Here is a 22,830-nt window from a genome sequence, read left to right as displayed (position 1 = left end):
CTTGTCGGTTATGCACCTTGGATTGAATCCCTGCCTTAGTGTGTAAATGGAGACAGTTACAGTGGAATATACACGATCAACATCCTGGATTAACACACTACAGTTATAACAAGAATGACCAATGACATTTAGTTCATGTAGGGGGTTCTGATATTTCATTACTGATAGGTTTTACAGGGTCAGCCATAGTAGTACGGTACCCCTGGAGGAAATTAGGGTTTAAGTGCCTTGCTTAAGGGCACCTCGACAGATTTTTTATCTTGTTGGTTCGGTTATTTGGTTACTGGTTGAGTGCCGCTGCAGAACATCTTCACCAGTGTCATCAGCAATGAAGACACCATAGAGCTGGTTCTTATACACCACACCTGCCCCAGAGTCACCTCTACAGGTTTCCACTCCAACACGTTGTGCACAGAAGATGTCTTGATGGGATTTTGCCATGGAGGCGTCACATTTCATAACATCCAGCTCTGCACAATGTAGGACTTTGGTGTTGGCAGCAGCAGGTTCCCCAGCATTAGGTTCCCCAGCATCAGGTTCCCCAGCATCAGGTTCCCCAGCATCAGGTTCCCCAGCATCAGGTTCCCCAGCATCCGGTGCAGCAGGTGTCGTGGCAGCATAGCCTGCAATATGAACTGTTTGAAACTCTTCTGGTTTAGATGTCTTCCCCCGAAATTTGGTCAAAAACTGTGCACAATCACCAAGAGGGATTGGACCAATCCCAATTCCTGGTGAAGGGTACCATGAGTTTTATGGTGCTTTCAAGACAACTGGGAACTCAGAAAAATACGAGGTCAACTCATGACATCAGTGATTTTCAGGTTGGAATGTCGGAGCTCTAGAAAGAGGCCTGAATTCCGAGTTGGAATTTCGAGTTGGATGACCGTTCAAAAAGATGCTTCCCAGTCGGAGCTCATTTTTTTCTGAGTTCCCAATTGTCTTGAACGCACTGAAGTCGGAAGTCGGAGATTTCCGAGTTCCCAGTTTCGAGTTCCCAGTTGTTTTGAATGCTTCATTAATGCTCGAGGCAGACGGCAGGGTATTCCCTTTGAGTCAGGAACCAAAACTCCTCTGTAGTGACCTGTGAATGCATTCGGTCACATGACTGCTCGTTCAGCTGATCGATTTCACTTACCGGCATGGTCAACTGAGCCAGGATCACGGTCAAACGGATTGGGAAGTAGGTCCCAAAGTGCTCTTCCAAGCATTGGAGGTGAGCAGTCATCACTCATGTGGGACACTTACTGATGCTGTTTTCTGTTAGAAACATGCACAGCTGAGCGAAGGGGGCATGGTTCACTTTTTAAAGACGCCCTCTCCAATAAGAGTTCTTTCCTCTGAATCCACTGATTCGGTCACTCATCTGTAGAATGTTTTTGTATTTCCCCTGCGTGCTTGCGTTCAGTTCTTTCAGTTTCTAAAATATTTCTGTTACGTAGGCAAGGAGACACATTCTCTTTTCATTACACAGAAAGCCAACCAAGTCTGTTTTTTTGGGGGGGGTTTTCATTCATTGTGAATGACAACTGTTCCTCTCTCAATGCAAAAAATGTGTCCAACACTCGCCCTCGATAACCACCAAGCCTCGGTATGAAATAGAACATTGTCAGGCTTTGATCCCATATCTCCACATAGTTTTGCGAACAGGCGTGCGTTGGATGTGGTTTGATGTAGTTTACAATCCAAGTTACCTGCTGCAGTATATGTCCGAGTTCTGTGCTCAGCCAGTTGCTCTCGGTGCATCATACAATGCGTCCATATGGCAGAGGGAGACACGTTCATAACTAGAGTGCAGAGGCCTGACCGTCGTCCCGCCATAGATGGAGCCCCATCTGGGAAAAAGCCCACCATTCGATCCCATGGAATCTGTTTTTTGTATATAGCCACGAGCACACTGAACATCCCCTGTGCCCGTTCATGCTCGTGAATCGTGAGACAGAACAATATGTCCTTGTGAGTAGCATCCCCCGACATGTATAGCGAACAAAGTCATTAGATGGGTATCTCGGCCCTCACAGTTAACGTCCATTTGGAGAGCATAAGCTGGGACGTTTTTGAGTCGTTCAGTCAGTTTCCTCTTGATTGTTGGCAATAGAATAAATTATTAGTTTAACAGTGTTATCTGACAAAGGTGTTGATGTGAGTTGCTGTGCCTCTGCCTCCCCACACATTGTTTTCACCATATCAATTGTGGCTGGTAATATCAGAGTCTCTGCAATGGTGTGTTGTTTCATAGCGTAGCAGGCCTAGCCATTCACCGTGGGAATGATTTAAGTGCAATGGTCAAGTGCTGCCTTTTCCCATTATCTAAGGGCCCTTTTTTAGATTTGAATAATTTTCATTTACATTTTTAAGGTTAACCACATTACAATGATATTGAGATACAAAGAAAATATTATAATATATATTTTTGTAAATACAGTACGTCAAAAGTTTGGACACTTTCCAGGGTTTTCTTTATTTTTACTATTTTCTACATTGTAGAATAATAGTGAAGACATCAACACTATGAAATAACACATGGAATCATGCAGTAACCAAAAAATTATTCTACAAATGAGATTCTTCAAAGTAGCCACCCTTTGCCTTGATGACAGCTTTGCACACTCTTGGCATTCTCTCAACCAGCTTCATGAGGTAGTCACCTGGAATGCATTTCAATCAACAGGTGTGCCTTGTTAAAAGTTAATTTGTGGAATTTCTTTCCTTCTTAATGCGTTTGAGCCAATCAGTTGGGTTGTGACAAGGTAGGGTTGGTATACAGAAGATAGCCCTATTTGGTAAAAGACCAAGTCCATATTATGGCAAGAACAGCTCAAATAAGCAAAGAGAAATGACAGTCCATCATTACTTTAAGACATGAAGGTCAGTCAATCTGGAAGATTTCAAGAACTTTGAACGTTTCTTCAAGTGCAGTCGCAAAAACCATCAAGTGCTATGATGAAACTGGCTCTCATGAGGACCGCCACAGGAAAGGAAGACCCAGAGTTACCTCTGCTGCAGACGATAAGTTTATTAGAGTTACCAGCCTCAGAAATCGGCAATTAACTGCCCAAATAAATGCTTCATAGAGTTCAAGTAACAGACACCTCTCAACATCAACTGTTCAGAGGAGACTGCGTGAATCAGGCCTTCATGTTCGAATTGCTGCAAAGAAACCACTACTACAGGACACTAATAATAAGAAGAGACTTGTTTGGGCCAAGAAACACCAGCAAATCTGTCCTTTGGTCTGATGAGTCCAAATTTGAGATTTTTGATTCCAACAGCCGTGTCTTTGTAAGATGCAGAGTAGGTGAACGGATGATCTCTGCATGTGTGGTTCCCACCGTGAAGCATGGAGGAGGAGGTGTGATGGTGTGGGGGTGCTTTGCTGGTGACACTGTCTGTGATTTATTTAGAATTCAAGGCACACTTAACCAGCATGGCTACCACAGCATTTTGCAGCGATACAACTTCCCATCTGGTTTGCACTTAGTGGGACTATCATTTGTTTTTCAACAGGACAATGACCCAAAACACACCTCCAGGCTGTGTAAGGGCTATTTGACCAAGAAGGAGAGTGATGGAGTGCTGCATCAGATGACCTGGCCTCCACAGTCACCCGACCTCAACCCAATTGAGATGGTTTGGGATGAGTCAGATGGCAGAATGAAAGAAAAGCAGCCAACAAGTGCTCAGCATATATGGGAAATCCTTCAAGACTGTTGGAAAAGCATTCCAGGTGACTACCTCATGAAGCTGGTTGAGAGAATGCCAAGAGTGTGCAAAGCTGTCATCAAGCAAAGGGTGGCTATTTGAAGAATCTCAAATATAAAATATATATTTGTTTAACACCTTTTTGGTTACTACATGATTCCATATGTGTTATTTCATAGTTTTGATGTCTTCACTTTTATTCTACAATGTAGAAAATAGTAAAAGATAAAGAAAAACCCTGGAATGAGTAGTTGTGTCCAAACTTTTGACTGGTACTGTATATATACAGTGAGGGAAAAAAAGTATTTGATCCCCTGCTGATTTTGTACGTTTGCCCACTGACAAAGAAATTATCAGTCTATAATTTTAATGGTAGGTTTATTTTAACAGTGAGAGACAGAATAACAACAACGAAAAACAGAAAAACGCATGTCAAAAATGTTATAAATTGATTTGCATTTTAATGAGGGAAATAAGTATTTGACCCCCTCTCAATCAGAAAGATTTCTGGCTCCCCGGTGTCTTTTAAACAGGTAACGAGCTGAGATTAGGAGCACACTCTTAAAGGGAGTGCTCCTAATCTCAGTTTGTTACCTGTATAAAAGACACCTGTCCACAGAAGCAATCAATCAATCAGATTCCAAACTCTCCACCATGGCTAAGACCAAAGAGCTCTCCAAGGATGTCAGGGACAAGATTGTAGACCTACACAAGGCTGGAATGGGCTACAAGACCATCGCCAAGCAGCTTGGTGAGAAGGTGACAAAAGTTGGTGCGATTATTCGCAAATGGAAGAAACACAAAAGAACTGTCAATCTCCCTCGGCCTGGGGCTCCATGCAAGATCTCACCTCGTGGAGCTGCAATGATCATGAAAACGGTGAGGAATCAGCCCAGAACTACACGGGAGGATCTTGTCAATGATCTCAAGGCAGCTGGGACCATAGTCACCAAGAAAACAATTGGTAACACACTATGCCGTGAAGGACTGAAATCCTGCAGCGCCCGCAAGGTCCCCCTGCTCAAGAAAGCACATATACAGGCCCGTCTGACGTTTGTCAATGAACATCTGAATGATTCAGAGGAGAATTGGGTGAAAGTGTTGTCGTCAGATGAGACCAAAAACTCAACTAGCTGTGTTTGGAGGAGGAGGAATGCTGCCTATGACCCCAAGAACACCATCCCCACCGTCAAACATGGAGGTGGAAACATTATGCTTTGGGGGTGTTTTTCTGCTAAGGGGACAGGACAACTTCACCGCATCAAAGGGACGATGGACGGGGCCATGTACCGTCAAATCTTGGGTGAGAACCTCCTTCCCTCAGCCAGGGCATTGAAAATGGGTCGTGGATGGGTATTCCAGCATGACAATGACCCAAAACACACGGCCAAGGCAACAAAGGAGTGGCTCAAGAAGAAGCTAATTAAGGTCCTGGAGTGGCCTAGCCAGAGGGAGTTGAAGGTTCGAGTTGCCAAACGTCAGGCTCGAAACCTTAATGAGTTGGAGAAGATCTGTAAAGATGAGTGGGACAAAATCCCTCCTGAGATGTGTGCAAACCTGGTGGTTAACTACAAGAAACGTCTGACCTCTGTGATTGCCAACAAGGGTTTTGCCACCAAGTACTAAGTCATGTTTTGCAGAGGGGTCAAATACTTATTTCCCTCATTAAAATGCAAATCAATTTATAACATTTTTGACATGCTTTTTCTGGATTTTTTTGTTGTTATTCTGTCTCTCACTGTTCAAATAAACCTACCATTAAAATTATAGAATGATCATGTCTTTGTCAGTGGGCAAACGTACAAAATCAGCAGGGGATCAAATACTTTTTTCCCTCACTGTATATATATATATATATACATATATATATATATATATATATATATATATATATATATATATATAATTTATTTTTTAAAGGTTTTTTGAAATTCTCCCGTGACTCCATTTTCATATCAGGCGACCCCACATGGTGTTGCGACCCCTAGTTTGGGAGCTGCTGTGTTAGCTTATCATTATTCACGATTCATTCATGATTATCTGTAATCATGGTAGCATCCACATTAATGTAGAAGTGTTCAGAAAACGATTATATTCTTATTTAAAATAAAAGTTACTCCAAAATTACACTACATTATATACCATTCATTTCTATTGGGCACAACATAATCTGAAACACAACCAAAACAAACAAGTTTGTAGAGTCGTAAGCTTGATGTGGTCATTGCGTGATAGGAATACGGGACCAAATACTAAAAGTTGAACTAAATGTAATACACTACAAGTGAATTAGTCCAAATACTTATGACACATTCAAATGGGGAGACTGGTAAATAAAGTGTATTCATTTCTAAACGCCAAAACGGATAGGCCTATGTATGAAAATACCCTCAAATAGAAGGTTGCATTCTGTACTGTCACCTCATATAAAACATTTGATCTCAAATCCAAAATGCTGGAGAATAGCCAAATTAAAAGTTTTAGCTTCACTGTCCAAATAAATACGTATAGGGGAGTGTATCAGAGATAAATAGCCTACTCTCTCTCTCTCGCTCTCTCTCGCACACACGCCGTGACCCTATTGACCATTGTGGTTTATCTCGTTATTGCAGCAGCCCCCGTTAAACCGGAGCCTGGTTACTTGGATACCCGACCGGGATGCTGCTCTTGCGACGTGCGTGAGCTGAAATGTAGCAAATCTCAGTTCAGACAATTAGTTAATATGATCGTTCTTCAGTGATATTGAAAGTTATTATCTAATTCACCAATAATTATTACTATTGTTACTTTGTTATAGCCTACATTTTGTTAATGTGATTGATCTCGTCAGCCTTTCTGCAATTGGGAAAGTCGGGATAGCCAAACAAGACCATAGCAAGAATTTGAAGAAGGGTGAGTTGTTTTTTCGCCCAATTATTTCAACTTGTGGACATAGATCCTAACGAATTCGATACGAAATTGATACATCACAGTCATTGATCAATAATATTCTGGCATTTTATATTTAACAATATAGATAGACTTATTAGGCTACATTAGGCTATGTCATGTTATGTTTTATTTTCTTTCTGTGATGTTTGTCAAAGCATCAAGCGTGCGCATGCAAAAACATATACTGCATGGTTCTCATGGTTATAGTTGGTTCCCATGCAGTAAATGCAAGTGTTCTTGCAGGACGTTTGTATGTTAACCTCATCGCAAACACAATAAGCATCTCATCATCATCTTAATCACCATCATAATTTTGCATCACCCTCCTCTTCCTCCTCCTCCTCTTCCTCCTCACTCCTCCCATAACATCCCTATAGTACAGCGTCTAAAAATAAAATTGTGTGCATCCCTAATATCATAGGCTACAGAGTTCTGGCAGGCAGAGAATGACTGATTGGCCCAAATCATAGCCCTGCAATCCACACAGTCAGCCAGTCAGCCAGTCAATCAGCCAGCCATCAGTCAGCCAGCCAGCCAGCCAGTCAGACAGTCAACCAATCAGTCAGCCAGTCACACAGTCAGACAGTCAGCCAGCCAGAAAGATAGTTAGTCAGACAGACAGTAAGTCAGGCAGCCAGCCTGTCAGACAGTTAGCAAGTCAGTCAGCCAGTCAGCCAGTAAATCAGCCAGCCAGTCAGACAATCAGCAAGTCAGTCAGTCAGAAACACAACCAAAACAAACACGTTTGTAGAGTCATAAGCTTGATGTAGTCATAGCATGCTAGGAATACGGGACCAAATACTAAACTTTTGACTAAATGTAATACACTGTGAATTAGTCCAAATACTTATGACACCTTCAAATGGGGAGACTGGTACATAAAAGTGCTTTAATATCTAAATGGTAAAACGGATAGACCTATGTATGAAAATACCCTCAAATAGATATGTACATACTATCACCTCATATAAAACATTTGATCTCATATCCAAAATGCTGGAGAATAGCCAAATTAAAAGTTTTAGCTTCACCGTCCAAATAAATATGTATAGGGGAGTGTATCAGAGATAAATAGTCTATTCTCTCTATCTTTCTCTCTCTCCCTCTCGCTCTCTCTCTCTCGCGCACACACGCTGTGACCCCATTGACCATTGTGGTTTATCTCTTATCGCAGCCCCAGTTAAACCTGAGACTGGTTACTTAGATACCCGACCGGGATGCTGCTCGTGCGCCGTGCACGTGCTGAAATGTAGCAAATCTTAGTTCAGACAATCAGTTGATATGATCGTTCTTCAGTGATAGTGAACGTTATTACCAAATTCACCAATAATAGTTATTATTGTTACTTTGTTATAGCCTATATTTTGTTAATGTGATTGATCTCGTTAGCTTTTTGCAACTGGGAAAGTCGGGATAGCCTAATAAGACCATAGCAAGAATTGGGTCACTAGTATTTTTCGTATTTCAACTTTTGAATATAGATCGTAACTCACTCACTCACTCACTGGAAGAATCTCAATTGAGACAAGTGAGACACGGGTGCCGGCCTGCGTAGATGGAAACAGAAATGTCTGAGTCTATTTGGTGAAACACCAGGATAAATCCTCAATGGAATCTTCGCATCAGTCAGCCACTCCCTCACTCAATCACTCTCTCAATCAGCCAGGCAGTCAGTCAGTCAGTGACCCTCCTCTTCCCATTCATCTACATTAGTACACATCTGTTCCTATATACAGACTGAGTGCTCAGAGAGACAGAACCAACAGTGAGATATAGTAATACACACCCCGCCGTCACTCTCCTTCACTGCAATTAGCAGTTCTGTTCTGTTCTCTCTCTCTCTCTCTCTCTCTCTCTCTCTCTCCTTTCTCCTCCCCTCTCTCCCCCTTTCTCTCTCTCTCCCCTCCCTCCCCTCTCTCTCCCCTCCCTCCCCTCTCTCTCTCCCCTCCCTCTCCCCTCCCTCCCCTCCCTCCCCTCTCCCCCCTCCCCCCCTCTCTCTCCCCCCTCCCCCCTCTCTCTCTCCCCTCCCTCCCCTCTCTCCCTCCCCTCTCTCCCTCCCCTCCCTCCCCTCTCTCACCCCCCTCCCTCCGTTGAGGTTATGTATTTTATCCATCCAGCCCAATCAACCTCTTAGCGGCCCTTGTTTCCATCTGCTGCTCGATTGGCCAATCTGGCCCCCATTCAAATGTGTGTGTTTGTTCTGCTTCACTTCAAATGAGGTGTTCTGTCATGTGACGTAGGGACATGGGACATGTCATGTTAAGCGCAGTTATGTTGGCCATCTGGGAATTCATATAACGGTGTTGTAACAGCCTATCTTGTCTTATTGACAGACTTAAGTCTTGAACTGTTGATAGTTCATGTTTGGTGTGTCATTAAATCAGTAAAGGCAAAATAAGTATTTTTAAAAATTTTTAGTGACTTAGCAGACGCTCTTATCCAGAGCGACTTACAGTCAGTGAGTGCATAGATTTTCATACTGGCCCCCTGTGGGAAACGAACCCACAACCCTGGCGTTGCAAGCGCCATTTTGTACCAACTGAGCTACAGGACACACACACACACACACACACACACGCACACACGCACGCACGCACGCACGCACGCACGCACGCACGCACGCACGCACGCACGCACGCACGCACGCACGCACGCACGCACGCACGCACGCACGCACGCACGCACGCACGCACGCACGCACGCACGCACGCACGCACGCACGCACGCACGCACGCACGCACGCACGCACGCACGCACGCACGCACGCACGCACGCACGCACGCACGCACGCACGCACGCACGCACGCACGCACGCACGCACGCACGCACGCACGCACGCACGCACGCACGCACGCACGCACGCACGCACGCACGCACGCACTCACGCACCCACTCCCCTACCCACACACACATACACAGCCCTGATTGCCTAATGCCCTTTCTGCTCAATGGAACGTCCTTCTCTACCCAGACCAATTTATTGGCCACTAGGGAATGATACTGTGACTGTCTAAATCCTCTGTGCGTGTATGTGTCCAAATACTCTAGTCCCAATCCCCCTATCACCCAGGCAGGCAGGCACAGCCCCTCAACCTCTCAAATTACAGGACTAAAGCTTTGTTTCAATTAAATGGTCAGGTGTGGCATAGACAAATGTAAAGTGATAGCACGTCGGGAGACAACTTCCATCAATATTCTCTAGGAGAATGGTAATAACAGGAGAATGGTAATAACAGGAGAATGGTAATAACAGGAGAATGGTAATAACAGGAGAATCATAATAACAGGAGAATCATAATAACAGGAGAATGGTAATAACAGGAGAATCATAATAACTGGAGAATCTAAATAACAGGAGAATCGTAATAACAGGAGAATGGTAATAACAGGATAATCATAATAACAGGAGAATGGTAATAACAGGAGAATGGTAATAACAGGAGAATGGTAATAACAGGAGAATCATAATAACAGGAGAATCATAATAACAGGAGAATCATAATAACAGGAGAATCGTAATAACAGGAGAATGGTAATAACAGGAGAATCATAATAACAGGAGAATCATAATAACAGGAGAATCATAATAACGGGAGAATCATAATAACAGGAGAATCATAATACGGAGAATCGTAATAACAGGAGAATCATAATAACAGGAGAATCATAATAACAGGCTTAACTCTGGACGAATCAATGGTCACACAAACACAAGCATGTGCGCTCAACCACCCGTCTGCACACACGCACATGCACACAGTCAATCCCATCCCCAAGGACCATACGGCCTTATTCAAATGAACTATTAGACATGGAAGTAGAGGGTTTGCTAAACTAGTAAGCTAAGACCACAGGATATTGGGATGAGTTTGACTTGAAGGGGTAATCCGGGATTCACACGACATACAAAGTAGAAAGATGGCTGTACCAATCGCACATTTCCCCTTTAAGACAATTCAGGGATCAGGGTAAAACTTTGTTCTAAGGTTTGATCTGACCTGTTTATGGAATTAAATGTCCATGTTGGTTTTGATCTAGCAAACCTTGAATCAGGGCTTCGTGAGGCCTTTGTGCTTATTCAATTCTGCTGCTTTGTAGAAAGAAAAAATGTTTTATTAAATTAAATCTACCTCGTCCTGCACTTCCAAACCTGCATTGGAGGAAACAGTGAAATCGGTTGCAGTTTTCCCACTTAGGGAGGTGTGTCTGTGTGTGTATCCATGCATTTGTGTCTGTGACAGATTTGTCATTTCTAACAACCCAATTTCCCCTATTAACCTTTTACTGCAGTGCGCTAAATCAGGGTCACACAGAGTGTTTTTTGGTGATCTTAAACAAATCTACTTTGAAACAAACACCTCACACACAAGGTTATGGTCTTACAGAAAATAAGACACCTGTACCATGTCAGATATACAGCTGAAATGGATTACATTTTGAGTTTGCGTTCCAATATTACACTTTATATACATAATAATAATAATATGCCATTTAGCAGACGCTTTTATCCAAAGCGACTTACAGTCATGCGTGCATACATTTTTGTGTATGGGTGGTCCCGGGGATCGAACCCACTACCTTGGCGTTACAAGCGCCGTGCTCTACCAGTTGAGCTACAGAGGACCACATACATCACAGAAGACTGAAATATAACAAAACCGTTTGACAAAGAAACACCGGATTTTCGGGGACTTTTTAAAAATAATGTTTATTATTTATGAAATTATGAACAATATTAATAACATTCCACCCATGAGGCCACTAGGTCATTTGGCAGCAGGATAGGGCTACAAGTAAACTGTGTGTGTATATCAGTAACCCTCTCTATAGAAGTCTGACCCTCTCTCTCTTTCTCTCTCTCTTTCTCTCTCTCTTTCTTTCTCTCTCTCTCATTCTCTCTCCAAGCTGCATTAGTCTCCTCTCTACACCAGTATTCCTCAACAGTAGTACAGATGCCATTATTCCAGCCTTCCACCTACCTCAACCAAACAGATGGATAAAATGGGAATAGCAGAATGACAGTTGTCTTGCGTCACAAATGGCACCCTATTCCCTATAGTGCACTACTTTTGACCAGGGCCCATAGGGTTCCAGTTAAAAGTATGTAGTGAATAGGGTGCCCTTTGGGATTCGTCCAGCTATTGCAATGCCATACCATGACAAAATGTCCATCCATTAATCTTATCCCTCCCCCTCCAATTTGTTCCAAATGGGTAATGTTGCACCTTTTGATCGGGACCCGTGTCGCCATGGTAACAAAGTTCCAGGAACACGGCTCTGTAGAGAGAGATTGGCCTCTGTTTTTAATGTGGCTTGTAGAGATTAGGCTACTAGCTATTGTGCCAGTTGTGCAATGGATCCCCCTAAAAATAGGCAGAAGGCAGAAGGTGGAGGAGTATGGTTGTGTGTGTGTGTGTTTCTGTGTGTGTGTGTGTGTGTGCGTGCGTTTAATATTTGAGTGGAGGTGAAGTTAGAAAAGGCTTTTAGGGAGAATCCTTCCCACCCCATGTTCTATCTGTGTAGTGTGAAGTGGTGTTATATGTCCTGAAGTGTGTGTGGTGTGTGTGTGGTGTGTGTGTGTTGTGTGTGTGTGTGTGTGTGTGTGTGTGTGTGTGTGTGTGTGTGTGTGTGTGTGTGTGTGTGTGTGTGTGTGTAGGGTGTCCACCCACTCTGCCCAGAATAGGTGAAAACATGCTTTGGTGATTTTTCCTTATGTTATAAAATACATTTTACCAAGACAAATATGATTCTTCATGTTCTGAATCGTTCAGTGGGGTCTTTCTCTAACATATCGTTAACATTATATCCAAAAAGTCAGATTTTGTAGCCTAATACATCCGATAATAAGCACTGAGGTCTGTTGATAGAGCGGTGCAGCTTTATTGCTGAAAGTTTCGAGAATTTTATATTTTGTGGTCGTCTCTTCCAAGTTGTTTCCGTGGGTTGTAAATAGCTGAATTAGCATGACACGAGCTGAATTAACTGTGAAAGGCTTTGACAATAAAACGTTTGGGGTACGCTCAGTGCTCATTTCACAGAGATGCTTGATTTTAAGAAAAATCTTTGAAAAATAACTTTGCATTAATATGAACAGCGTGTACTAAAATATGAATCTTCTACATGTCATGTCTCAAAATCAATATCTATCTTACCTCTATATTGGTTTATGTCCTCTGGATTTGAGAAGAAGGATGACTAGTTCAATGGTGAGCCTGTCAGTTGGCCTTCATTCTCTCACAGCATCCAGCCTAGCTGACACAATGCTATTTTCCTGATTTATGACCACATTTTATTCTCATGCCTCAATTGATTTATTCACCCTCCTACAAGGGTAAACACCAATAACTTTGAAACAGATTATGATAGAGACATGAGGTTTGGACCATTGGTTTCCTTAAAGGATTATCTACACAATGAACATATTATTCTACCCATTGGTCAAAATATGCGTTTTTGATTGGACACCCTAGTTTATGCCCCATGTATCTTCCTCTATGGAGGGTGGAGTGATGTCACTTCCTTTATGTCTAAGAGCTTCTCTCTGTGGTCTAATAGATCTAAGTTCTGTACTGTATGAGTGGTATAGATTGTGAGGTACAGTGGAGTGGTATAGACTGTGAGGTACAGTAGAGTGGTATAGACTGTGAGGTACAGTAGAGTGGTATAGACTGTGAGGTACATTGGAGTGGTATAGACTGTGAGGTACAGTAGAGTGGTATAAACTGGGAGGTACAGTGGAGTGGTATAGACTGTGAGGTACAGTGGAGTGGTATAGACTGTGAGGTACAGTAGAGTGGTATAGACTGTGAGGTACAGTGGAGTGGTATAGACTGTGAGGTACAGTGGAGTGGTATAGACTGTGAGGTACAGTAGAGTGGTATAGACTGTGAGGTACAGTGGAGTGGTATAGACTGTGAGGTACAGTGGAGTGGTATAGACTGTGAGGTACAGTAGAGTGGTATAGACTGTGAGGTACAGTAGAGTGGTATAGACTGTGAGGTACAGTAGAGTGGTATAGACTGTGAGGTACAGTAGAGTGGTATAGACTGTGAGGTACAGTAGAGTGGTATAGACTGTGAGGTACAGTAGAGTGGTATAGACTGTGAGGTACAGTAGAGTGGTATAGACTGTGAGGTACAGTAGAGTGGTATAGACTGTGAGGTACAGTAGAGTGGTATAGACTGTGAGGTACAGTAGAGTGGTATATACTGTGAGGTACAGTAGAGTGGTATAGACTGAGGTACAGTGGAGTGGTATAGACTGTGAGGTACAGTAGAGTGGTATAGACTGTGAGGTACAGTAGAGTGGTATAGACTGTGAGGTACAGTAGAGTGGTATAGACCGTGAGGTACAGTAGAGTGGTATAGACTGTGAGGTACAGTAGAGTGGTATAGACTGTGATGTACAGTGGAGTGGTATAGACTGTGAGGTACAGTAGAGTGGTATAGACTGAGGTACAGTGGAGTGGTATAGACTGTGGGGTACAGTAGAGTGGTATAGACTGTGGGGTACAGTAGAGTGGTATAGACTGTGAGGTACAGTAGAGTGGTATAGACTGTGAGGTACAGTGGAGTGGTATAGACTGTGAGGTACAGTGGAGTGGTATAGACTGTGAGGTACAGTAGAGTGGTATAGACTGTGAGGTACAGTGGAGTGGTATAGACTGTGAGGTACAGTGGAGTGGTATTACCAAGACAAATATGATTCTTCATGTTCTGAATCGTTCAGTGGGGTCTTTCTCTAACATATCGTTAACATTATATCCAAAAAGTCAGATTTTGTAGCCTAATACATCCGATAATAAGCACTGAGGTCTGTTGATAGAGCGGTGCAGCTTTATTGCTGAAAGTTTCGAAAATTTTATATTTTGTGGTCGTGTCTTCCAAGTTGTTTCCGTGGGTTGTAAATAGCTGAATTAGCATGACACGAGCTGAATTAACTGTGAAAGGCTTTGACAATAAAACGTTTGGGGTACGCTCAGTGCTCATTTCACAGAGATGCTTGATTTTAAGAAAAATCTTTGAAAAATAACTTTGCATTAATATGAACAGCGTGTACTAAAATATGAATCTTCTACATGTCATGTCTCAAAATCAATATCTATCTTACCTCTATATTGGTTTATGTCCTCTGGATTTGAGAAGAAGGATGACTAGTTCAATGGTGAGCCTGTCAGTTGGCCTTCATTCTCTCACAGCATCCAGCCTAGCTGACACAATGCTATTTTCCTGATTTATGACCACATTTTATTCTCATGCCTCAATTGATTTATTCACCCTCCTACAAGGGTAAACACCAATAACTTTGAAACAGATTATGATAGAGACATGAGGTTTGGACCATTGGTTTCCTTAAAGGATTATCTACACAATGAACATATTATTCTACCCATTGGTCAAAATATGCGTTTTTGATTGGACACCCTAGTTTATGCCCCATGTATCTTCCTCTATGGAGGGTGGAGTGATGTCACTTCCTTTATGTCTAAGACAGGGACGGCTTGTTCAATAGGGCGATATGGGCGACGCACTGCCAAACGGGAAAAGGAAGGGATTTTTTTTCTAATCAATTATATCACGGCAACAGCAGTTATCAGTGTTCACGTCTGATCTGCCAGCCACTAAATGTCAAATCAGGCTAAAGTCGTGCTTCAAATGGCCCCGCCCGTTTTTGGGGCGATTTCAGTCAAGTTGAAAATCGCCCAGAAGTCTCTCATAGCCTGTCATGTAAAATCTATTTTTTTTCACATTTCAAAGCTTTCAATACATTCTCTATGGGTGTCTGTGGGCTTGCACTTACGCGCTTTCGTCATACGTGACGTAACGTTGAACGTAACTAAGACAATGGCGGCTACCAGCGTCTCTGTTGCGACCTGCAGTGCTGCGTTATTTTATGTTTTTAATTTGTAGACTTAGTTTACAAACATTCTGCCAACCATGGATTTCCAGTGGTTGGTTTTGGACTGATCTTGTTGATCGTGTACATACCCGCTACGAACGGACTAAATAATGAAAACGCTGCTGGCAGCTGAATCCCAATACAGCTGGGAGACTTGGCTGGATGAGTCCCGGACAGAGAAGTGGAGCCGGCCACCTTCACCCTGGTCAGAGCGGACCGCGATCCTGGTAAGAGAGCGACTCTGTACCCCGACATTGAACTGCTTTCTGTGTCATTGCGACCTTACTATCAATCAGGGACGGCTTGTTCAATAGGGCGATATGGGCGACGCACTGCCAAACGGGAAAAGGAAGGGATTTTTTTTCTAATCAATTATATCACGGCAACAGCAGTTATCAGTGTTCACGTCTGATCTGCCAGCCACTAAATGTCAAATCAGGCTAAAGTCGTGCTTCAAATGGCCCCGCCCGTTTTTGGGGCGATTTCAGTCAAGTTGAAAATCGCCCAGAAGTCTCTCATAGCCTGTCATGTAAAATCTATTTTTTTCACATTTCAAAGCTTTCAATACATTCTCTATGGGTGTCTGTGGGCTTGCACTTACGCGCTTTCGTCATACGTGACGTAACGTTGAACGTAACTAAGACAATGGCGGCTACCAGCGTCTCTGTTGCGACCTGCAGTGCGGCGTTATTTTATGTTTTTAATTTGTAGACTTAGTTTACAAACATTCTGCCAACCATGGATTTCCAGTGGTTGGTTTTGGACTGATCTTGTTGATCGTGTACATACCCGCTACGAACAGACTAAATAATGAAAACGCTGCTGGCAGCTGAATCCCAATACAGCTGGGAGACTTGGCTGGATGAGTCCCGGACAGAGAAGTGGAGCCGGCCACCTTCACCCTGGTCAGAGCGGACCGCGATCCTGGTAAGAGAGCGACTCTGTACCCCGACATTGAACTGCTTTCTGTGTCATTGCGACCTTACTATCAATTCAATTCAATTTAAGGGCTTTATTGGCATGGGAAACGTGTGTTAACATTGCCAAAGCAAGGGAAGTAGATAGTAAACAAAAGTGAAATAAACAATAAATATTAACAGTAAACATTACACTCAGAAGTTTCAAAAGAATAAAGACATTTCAAATGTCATATTATGTATATATACAGTGTTGTTACAATGTGCAAATAGTTAAAGTACAAATGGGAAAATAAATAAACATAAATATGGGTTGTATTTACAATGGTGTTTGTTCTTCACTGGTTGCCCTTTTCTTGTGGCAACAGGTCACAAATCTTGCAGCTGTGATGGCACACTGTGGTTTTTCACCCAGTAGATAAGGGAGTTTATCAAAATTGGGTTTGTTTTCGAATTCTTTGTGGATAGCTGTAATCTGAGGGAAATATGTGTCTCTAATATGGTCATACATTTGGCAGGAGGTTAGGAAGTGCAGCTCAGTTTCCACCTCATTTTGTGGGCAGTGTGCACATAGCCTGTCTTCTCTTGAGAGCCAGGTCTGCCTACGGCGGCCTTTCTCAATAGCAAGGCTATGGTCACTGAGTCTGTACATAGTCAAAGCTTTCCTTAAGTTTGGGTCAGTCACAGTGGTCAGGTATTCTGCCACTGTGTACTCTCTGTTTAGGGCCAAATAGCATTCTAGTTTGCTCTGTTTTTTTGTTTGTTCTTTCCAATGTGTCAAGTAATTCTCTTTTTGTTTTCTCATGATTTGGTTGGGTCTAATTGTGTTGTTGTTGTTGTTGTTGTTGTTGTCCTGGGGCTGTGTGGGGTCTGTTTGTGTTTGTGAACAGAGGCCCAGGACAAGCTTACTTAGGGGACTCTTCTCCAAGTTCATCTCTCTGTAGGTGATGGCTTTGTTATGGAAGGTTTGGGAATCGCTTCCTTTTAAGTGGTTACTATCTGCCCCGTGAGTTCCCCCAATTGTTTGTTACCGTTGTGTACTGTTGATAATCACAAGTTTACTGGAGAACTGAGACCAAGTAGAGACTTTGGACAGGGTGGATATGGTATAATAAAGGCAGTTTATTCAGAGGTAAAGATATCTGGAATCGCGTGCACGGACTCGTGCACGTGTGTAGGTCACCTAAATCATCAGAAAAATTGCCCCTCCTGAGAATTTTTTCAGGAGCCGCCACTGGTCTAAGAGCTTCTCTCTGTGGTCTAATAGATCTAAGTTCTGTACTGTATGAGTGGTATAGACTGTGAGGTACAGTGGAGTGGTATAGACTGTGAGGTACAGTAGAGTGGTATAGACTGTGAGGTACAGTAGAGTGGTATAGACTGTGAGGTACAGTAGAGTGGTATAGACTGTGAGGTACAGTGGAGTGGTATAGACTGTGAGGTACAGTAGAGTGGTATAGACTGTGAGGTACAGTAGAGTGGTATAGACTGTGAGGTACAGTAGAGTGGTATAGACTGTGAGGTACAGTAGAGTGGTATAGACTGTGAGGTACAGTAGAGTGGTATAGACTGTGAGGTACAGTGGAGTGGTATAGACTGTGAGGTACAGTAGAGTGGTATAGACTGTGAGGTACAGTAGAGTGGTATAGACTGTGAGGTACAGTAGAGTGGTATAGACTGTGAGGTACATTGGAGTGGTATAGACTGTGAGGTACAGTAGAGTGGTATAGACTGTGAGGTACAGTAGAGTGGTATAAACTGTGAGGTACAGTGGAGTGGTATAGACTGTGAGGTACAGTGGAGTGGTATAGACTGTGAGGTACAGTAGAGTGGTATAGACTGTGAGGTACAGTGGAGTGGTATAGACTGTGAGGTACAGTGGAGTGGTATAGACTGTGAGGTACAGTAGAGTGGTATAGACTGTGAGGTACAGTGGAGTGGTATATACTGTGAGGTACAGTAGAGTGGTATAGACTGTGAGGTACAGTGGAGTGGTATAGACTGTGAGGTACAGTAGAGTGGTATAGACTGTGAGGTACAGTAGAGTGGTATAGACTGTGAGGTACAGTAGAGTGATATAGTCTGTGGGGTACAGTAGAGTGGTATAGACTGTGAGGTACAGTAGAGTGGTATAGACTGTGAGGTACAGTAGAGTGGTATAAACTGTGAGGTACAGTGGAGTGGTATAGACTGTGAGGTACAGTGGAGTGGTATAGACTGTGAGGTACAGTAGAGTGGTATAGACTGTGAGGTACAGTGGAGTGGTATAGACTGTGAGGTACAGTGGAGTGGTATAGACTGTGAGGTACAGTAGAGTGGTATAGACTGTGAGGTACAGTGGAGTGGTATATACTGTGAGGTACAGTAGAGTGGTATAGACTGTGAGGTACAGTAGAGTGGTATAGACTGTGAGGTACAGTGGAGTGGTATATACTGTGAGGTACAGTAGAGTGGTATAGACTGTGAGGTACAGTAGAGTGGTATAGACTGTGGGGTACAGTAGAGTGGTATAGACTGTGAGGTACAGTGGAGTGGTATAGACTGTGAGGTACAGTAGAGTGGTATAGACTGTGAGGTACAGTAGAGTGGTATAGACTGTGAGGTACAGTGGAGTGGTATAGACTGTGAGGTACAGTAGAGTGGTATAGACTGTGAGGTACAGTAGAGTGGTATAGACTGTGGGGTACAGTAGAGTGGTATAGACTGTGGGGTACAGTAGAGTGGTATAGACTGTGAGGTACAGTAGAGTGGTATAGACTGTGAGGTACAGTAGAGTGGTATAGACTGTGAGGTACAGTGGAGTGGTATAGACTGTGAGGTACAGTGGAGTGGTATAGACTGTGAGGTACAGTAGAGTGGTATAGATTGTGAGGTACAGTAGAGTGGTATAAAATCAAATAAAATCAAATTTTATTTGTCACATACACGTGTTTAGCAGATGTTATTGCGGGTGTAGCGAAATGCTTGTGCTTCTAGCTCCGACAGTGCAGTAACATCTAACAAGTAATATCTAAGAATTTCACAACATATACTCAATACAGACAAATCTAAGTAAGGAATGGAATTTAAGAATATATACATATATGGACAAGCAATGACAGAGTGGCATGGACTAAGATTCAGTAGAATATTATAGAATACAGTATATACATATGAGATGAGTAATGCAAGATATGTAAACATTATTAAAGTGACTAGTGTTCCATTTCTTAAAGTGGCCAGTGATTTCAATAGGCAGCAGCAGCCTCTAATGTGCTAGTGATGGCTATTTAACAGTCAGCTGGCCTTGAGATAGAAGCTGTTTTTGATGCACCTGTACTGACCTTGCCTTCTGGATGATAGCGGGGTGAACAGGCAGTGGCTCAGGTGGTTGATGTCCTTGATGATCTTTTTGGCCTTCCTGTGACATCGGGTGCTGTATGTGTCCTGGAGGGTGGGTAGTTTGCCCCCCGGTAATGCGTTCGGCAGACCGCACCACCCTCTGGAGAGCCCTGCGGTTGCGGGCGTACCAGGCGGTGATACAGCCCGACAGGATGCTCTCAATTGTGCATCTGTAAAAGTTTGTGAGGGTTTTAGGTGCCAAGCTACATTTCTTCAGCCTCCTGAGGTTGAAGAGGCTCTGTTGGACCATTTAAGTTTGTTAGTGATGTGTACGCCAAGGAACTTGAAGGTTTCCACCTTCTCCGCTGCGGTCCCGTCTATGTGGATAGGGGGGTGCACCTTCTGCTGTTTCCTGAAGTCCACGATCATCTCCTTTGTTTTGTTAACGTTGAGTGAGAGGTTATTTTCCTGGCACCACACTCCCAGAGCCCTCACCTCCTCCCTGTAGGCTGTCTCTTCATTGTTGGTAATCAAGCCTACTACTGTTGTGTCGTCTGCAAACTTGATGATTGAGTTGGAGGCGTGCTTGGCCATGCAGTCATGGGTGAACAGGGAGTACAGGAGGGGGCTGAGCACGCACCCAGTGTTGAGGATCAGCGAAGTGGAGATGTTGTTTCCTACCTTCACCACCTGGGGGCGGCCCGTCAGGAGGTCCAGGACCCAGTTGCACAGGGCAGGGTTCAGACCCAAGGCCTCAAGCTTAATGATGAGCTTGGAGGGTACTATGGTGTTGAATGCTGAGCTATAGTCAATTAACAGCATTCTTACATAGGTATTCCTCTTGTCCAGATGGGATAGGGCAGTGTGCAGTGTGATGGCAATTGCATCGTCTGTGGATCTATTGGGGTGATATGATTCTTGACTCTCAAAGCACTTCATGATGACAGAGGTGAGTGCTACGGGCGATAGTCATTTAGTTCAGTTACTTTTGCTTTTTTGGGTACAGGAACAATGGTGGCCATCTTGAAGCATGAGCAGCACAAACTGGCTCTAACCAGAATAGAAAGTGGAGTGGATGCCTCACAGGTCCTCAACTGGCAGCTTCATTAAATAGTACCCGCAAAACACCAGTCTCAATGTCAACAGTGAAGAGGTGACTCCGGAATGCTGACCTTCTAGGCAGAGTCGCCTCTTCACTGTTGACGTTGAGACTGGTGTTTTGCAGGTACTATTTAATGAAGCTGCCAGTTGAGGACCTGTGAGGAGTCTGTTTCTCAAACTAGACACTCTAATGTATTTGTCCTCTTGTTCAGTTGTGCACCGGGGCCTCCCACTCCTCTTTCTATTCTGGTTAGAGCCAGTTTGCGCTGTTCTGTGAAGGGAGTAGTACACAGCGTTGTACGAGATCTTCAGTTTTTTGGTAATTTCTCGCATGGAATAGCCTTCATTTCTCAGAACAAGAATAGACTGATGAGTTTCAGAAGAAAGTTATTTGTTTCTGGCCATTTTGAGCCTGTAATCGAACCCACAATTGCTGATGTTACAGATACTCAACTAGTCTCAAGAAGGCCATTTGTATTGCTTCTTTAATCAGCACAACAGTTTTCAGCTGTGCTAACATAATTGCAAAAGGGTTTTCTAATGATCAATTAGCCTTTTAAAATGATAAACTTGGATTAGCAAACACAACGTGCCATTGGAACACAGGACTGATGGTTGCTGATAATGGGCCTCTGTACGCCTATGTAGATATTATATAAAAAAATCAGCCATTTCCAGTTACAATAGCCATTTCCAACATTAACAATGTCTACACTGTATTTCTGATCAATTTGATGTTATTTTAATGGACAAAAACGAAGTATATTTCTAAGTGACCCCAAAAGTTTGAACGGTAGTGTATATATTTTTCATTTATTCTTATTTACAACTTTCTGTCTTTAATTCTTTAATTCTCTAGTGACCATCTTCACGAATTATATCAATATTTTTTTAACATCAACTGGTATATATTTTTTGACTGAAACAAAAACAACATGATTGACAATAGGCTTTTATCCATCAGCATGTGATTGATGGTTTCAATATTGGAGCAGGATATAGGAAGCGTGACGTGTCTGTTGTGTGACAGTTTATGGGTACTACCTCTGGGAAAGTCTTCTTCAAACACACCCATGGATGTATAAGGCAAACATCTGGGAGGTCAAAACCCCAAACTGGACCAATCCACATTTGAGCCAGCCATCATGTCTCCATCTCTCATGTCATATTAACATCTCTCTCTCTCGCTCTCTCTCTCTCTTTTATCTCTCTCCCTATCTCTCTCTCTCCATATTTCTCTCTTTCTCTCTCTTTCTCTCTCTCTCCATAGCTCTCTCTCTTTCTCTCCATATCTTTCTATCTCTCTCGTTCTCTCCATATCTCCCTCCTCCTCATTCTATCACTCTTCATCTCTCTCCATCTCTCTTTCTCTCCATCCCCCCATCCCTCCCCTTCCTCACTCCCTTGTTCCCTCGTTCAACAGTTAATCACCAACAGGATTGTAAAAGTCATGCCCTGTTCTCGACATGAGTGTCTGGGTTGCGTCCTCTAATAGAGAGCCAATTACCTACCATTACCATTACTGCAGTACGTGTGTCAGTGCGTGCATCCTTACAGCACCCACTTTATTACTGCGGTACGGGAGTGCGTGTGTGTGTATGTGTGTGTGTGTGTGTACAGCGTCCACTTTATTAAGGAGCGATGATGGCGACTACAAAAACAACAAGTTGTGAACAGATCCGCCTGGCGCCCACACCTGTCCAGGTCCTGTACATGTTGTTGTTTTTCTGTTTCTTTTTCTCCATTAACCTCCGCTGATGTTGCTGCTGGGGTCTGTAGTTCATGTAGTTCACAATTAGAATGGGTAACACTTTACTGTAGTTGTCCTATGCACTAAGTATTCATAAAGCCTTTATGACACAACACATTATAATATTTGTCATAAGGACACCTGAAGTAGGGCCATATACAATCCGCGATGCAGAGAACGTGGACGGAATCACGGAATCCAGACATTAAAATG

General features: G+C 43.2%; 1 pseudogene across 1 annotated transcript; it reads right to left on the bottom strand.

Annotated features, from left to right (window-relative positions):
• Nucleotides 1–280: 280 nt before the first annotated feature.
• On the bottom strand, nt 281–22,651 carry LOC311117763 (annotated as a pseudogene). The gene is made up of 2 exons: nt 22,564–22,651; nt 281–728 (listed from the first exon to the last, which is right to left on the bottom strand). The product of its transcript is annotated as an uncharacterized misc_RNA (transcript).
• Nucleotides 22,652–22,830: the final 179 nt, after the last annotated feature.

The sequence above is a fragment of the Coregonus lavaretus genome, assembly GCF_964263955.1.
Source record: "Coregonus lavaretus genome assembly, contig: HAP1_SCAFFOLD_5138, whole genome shotgun sequence".
Lineage (NCBI taxonomy): Eukaryota > Metazoa > Chordata > Actinopteri > Salmoniformes > Salmonidae > Coregonus > Coregonus lavaretus.
This window is presented reverse-complemented; position numbering and strand designations above follow the sequence as displayed.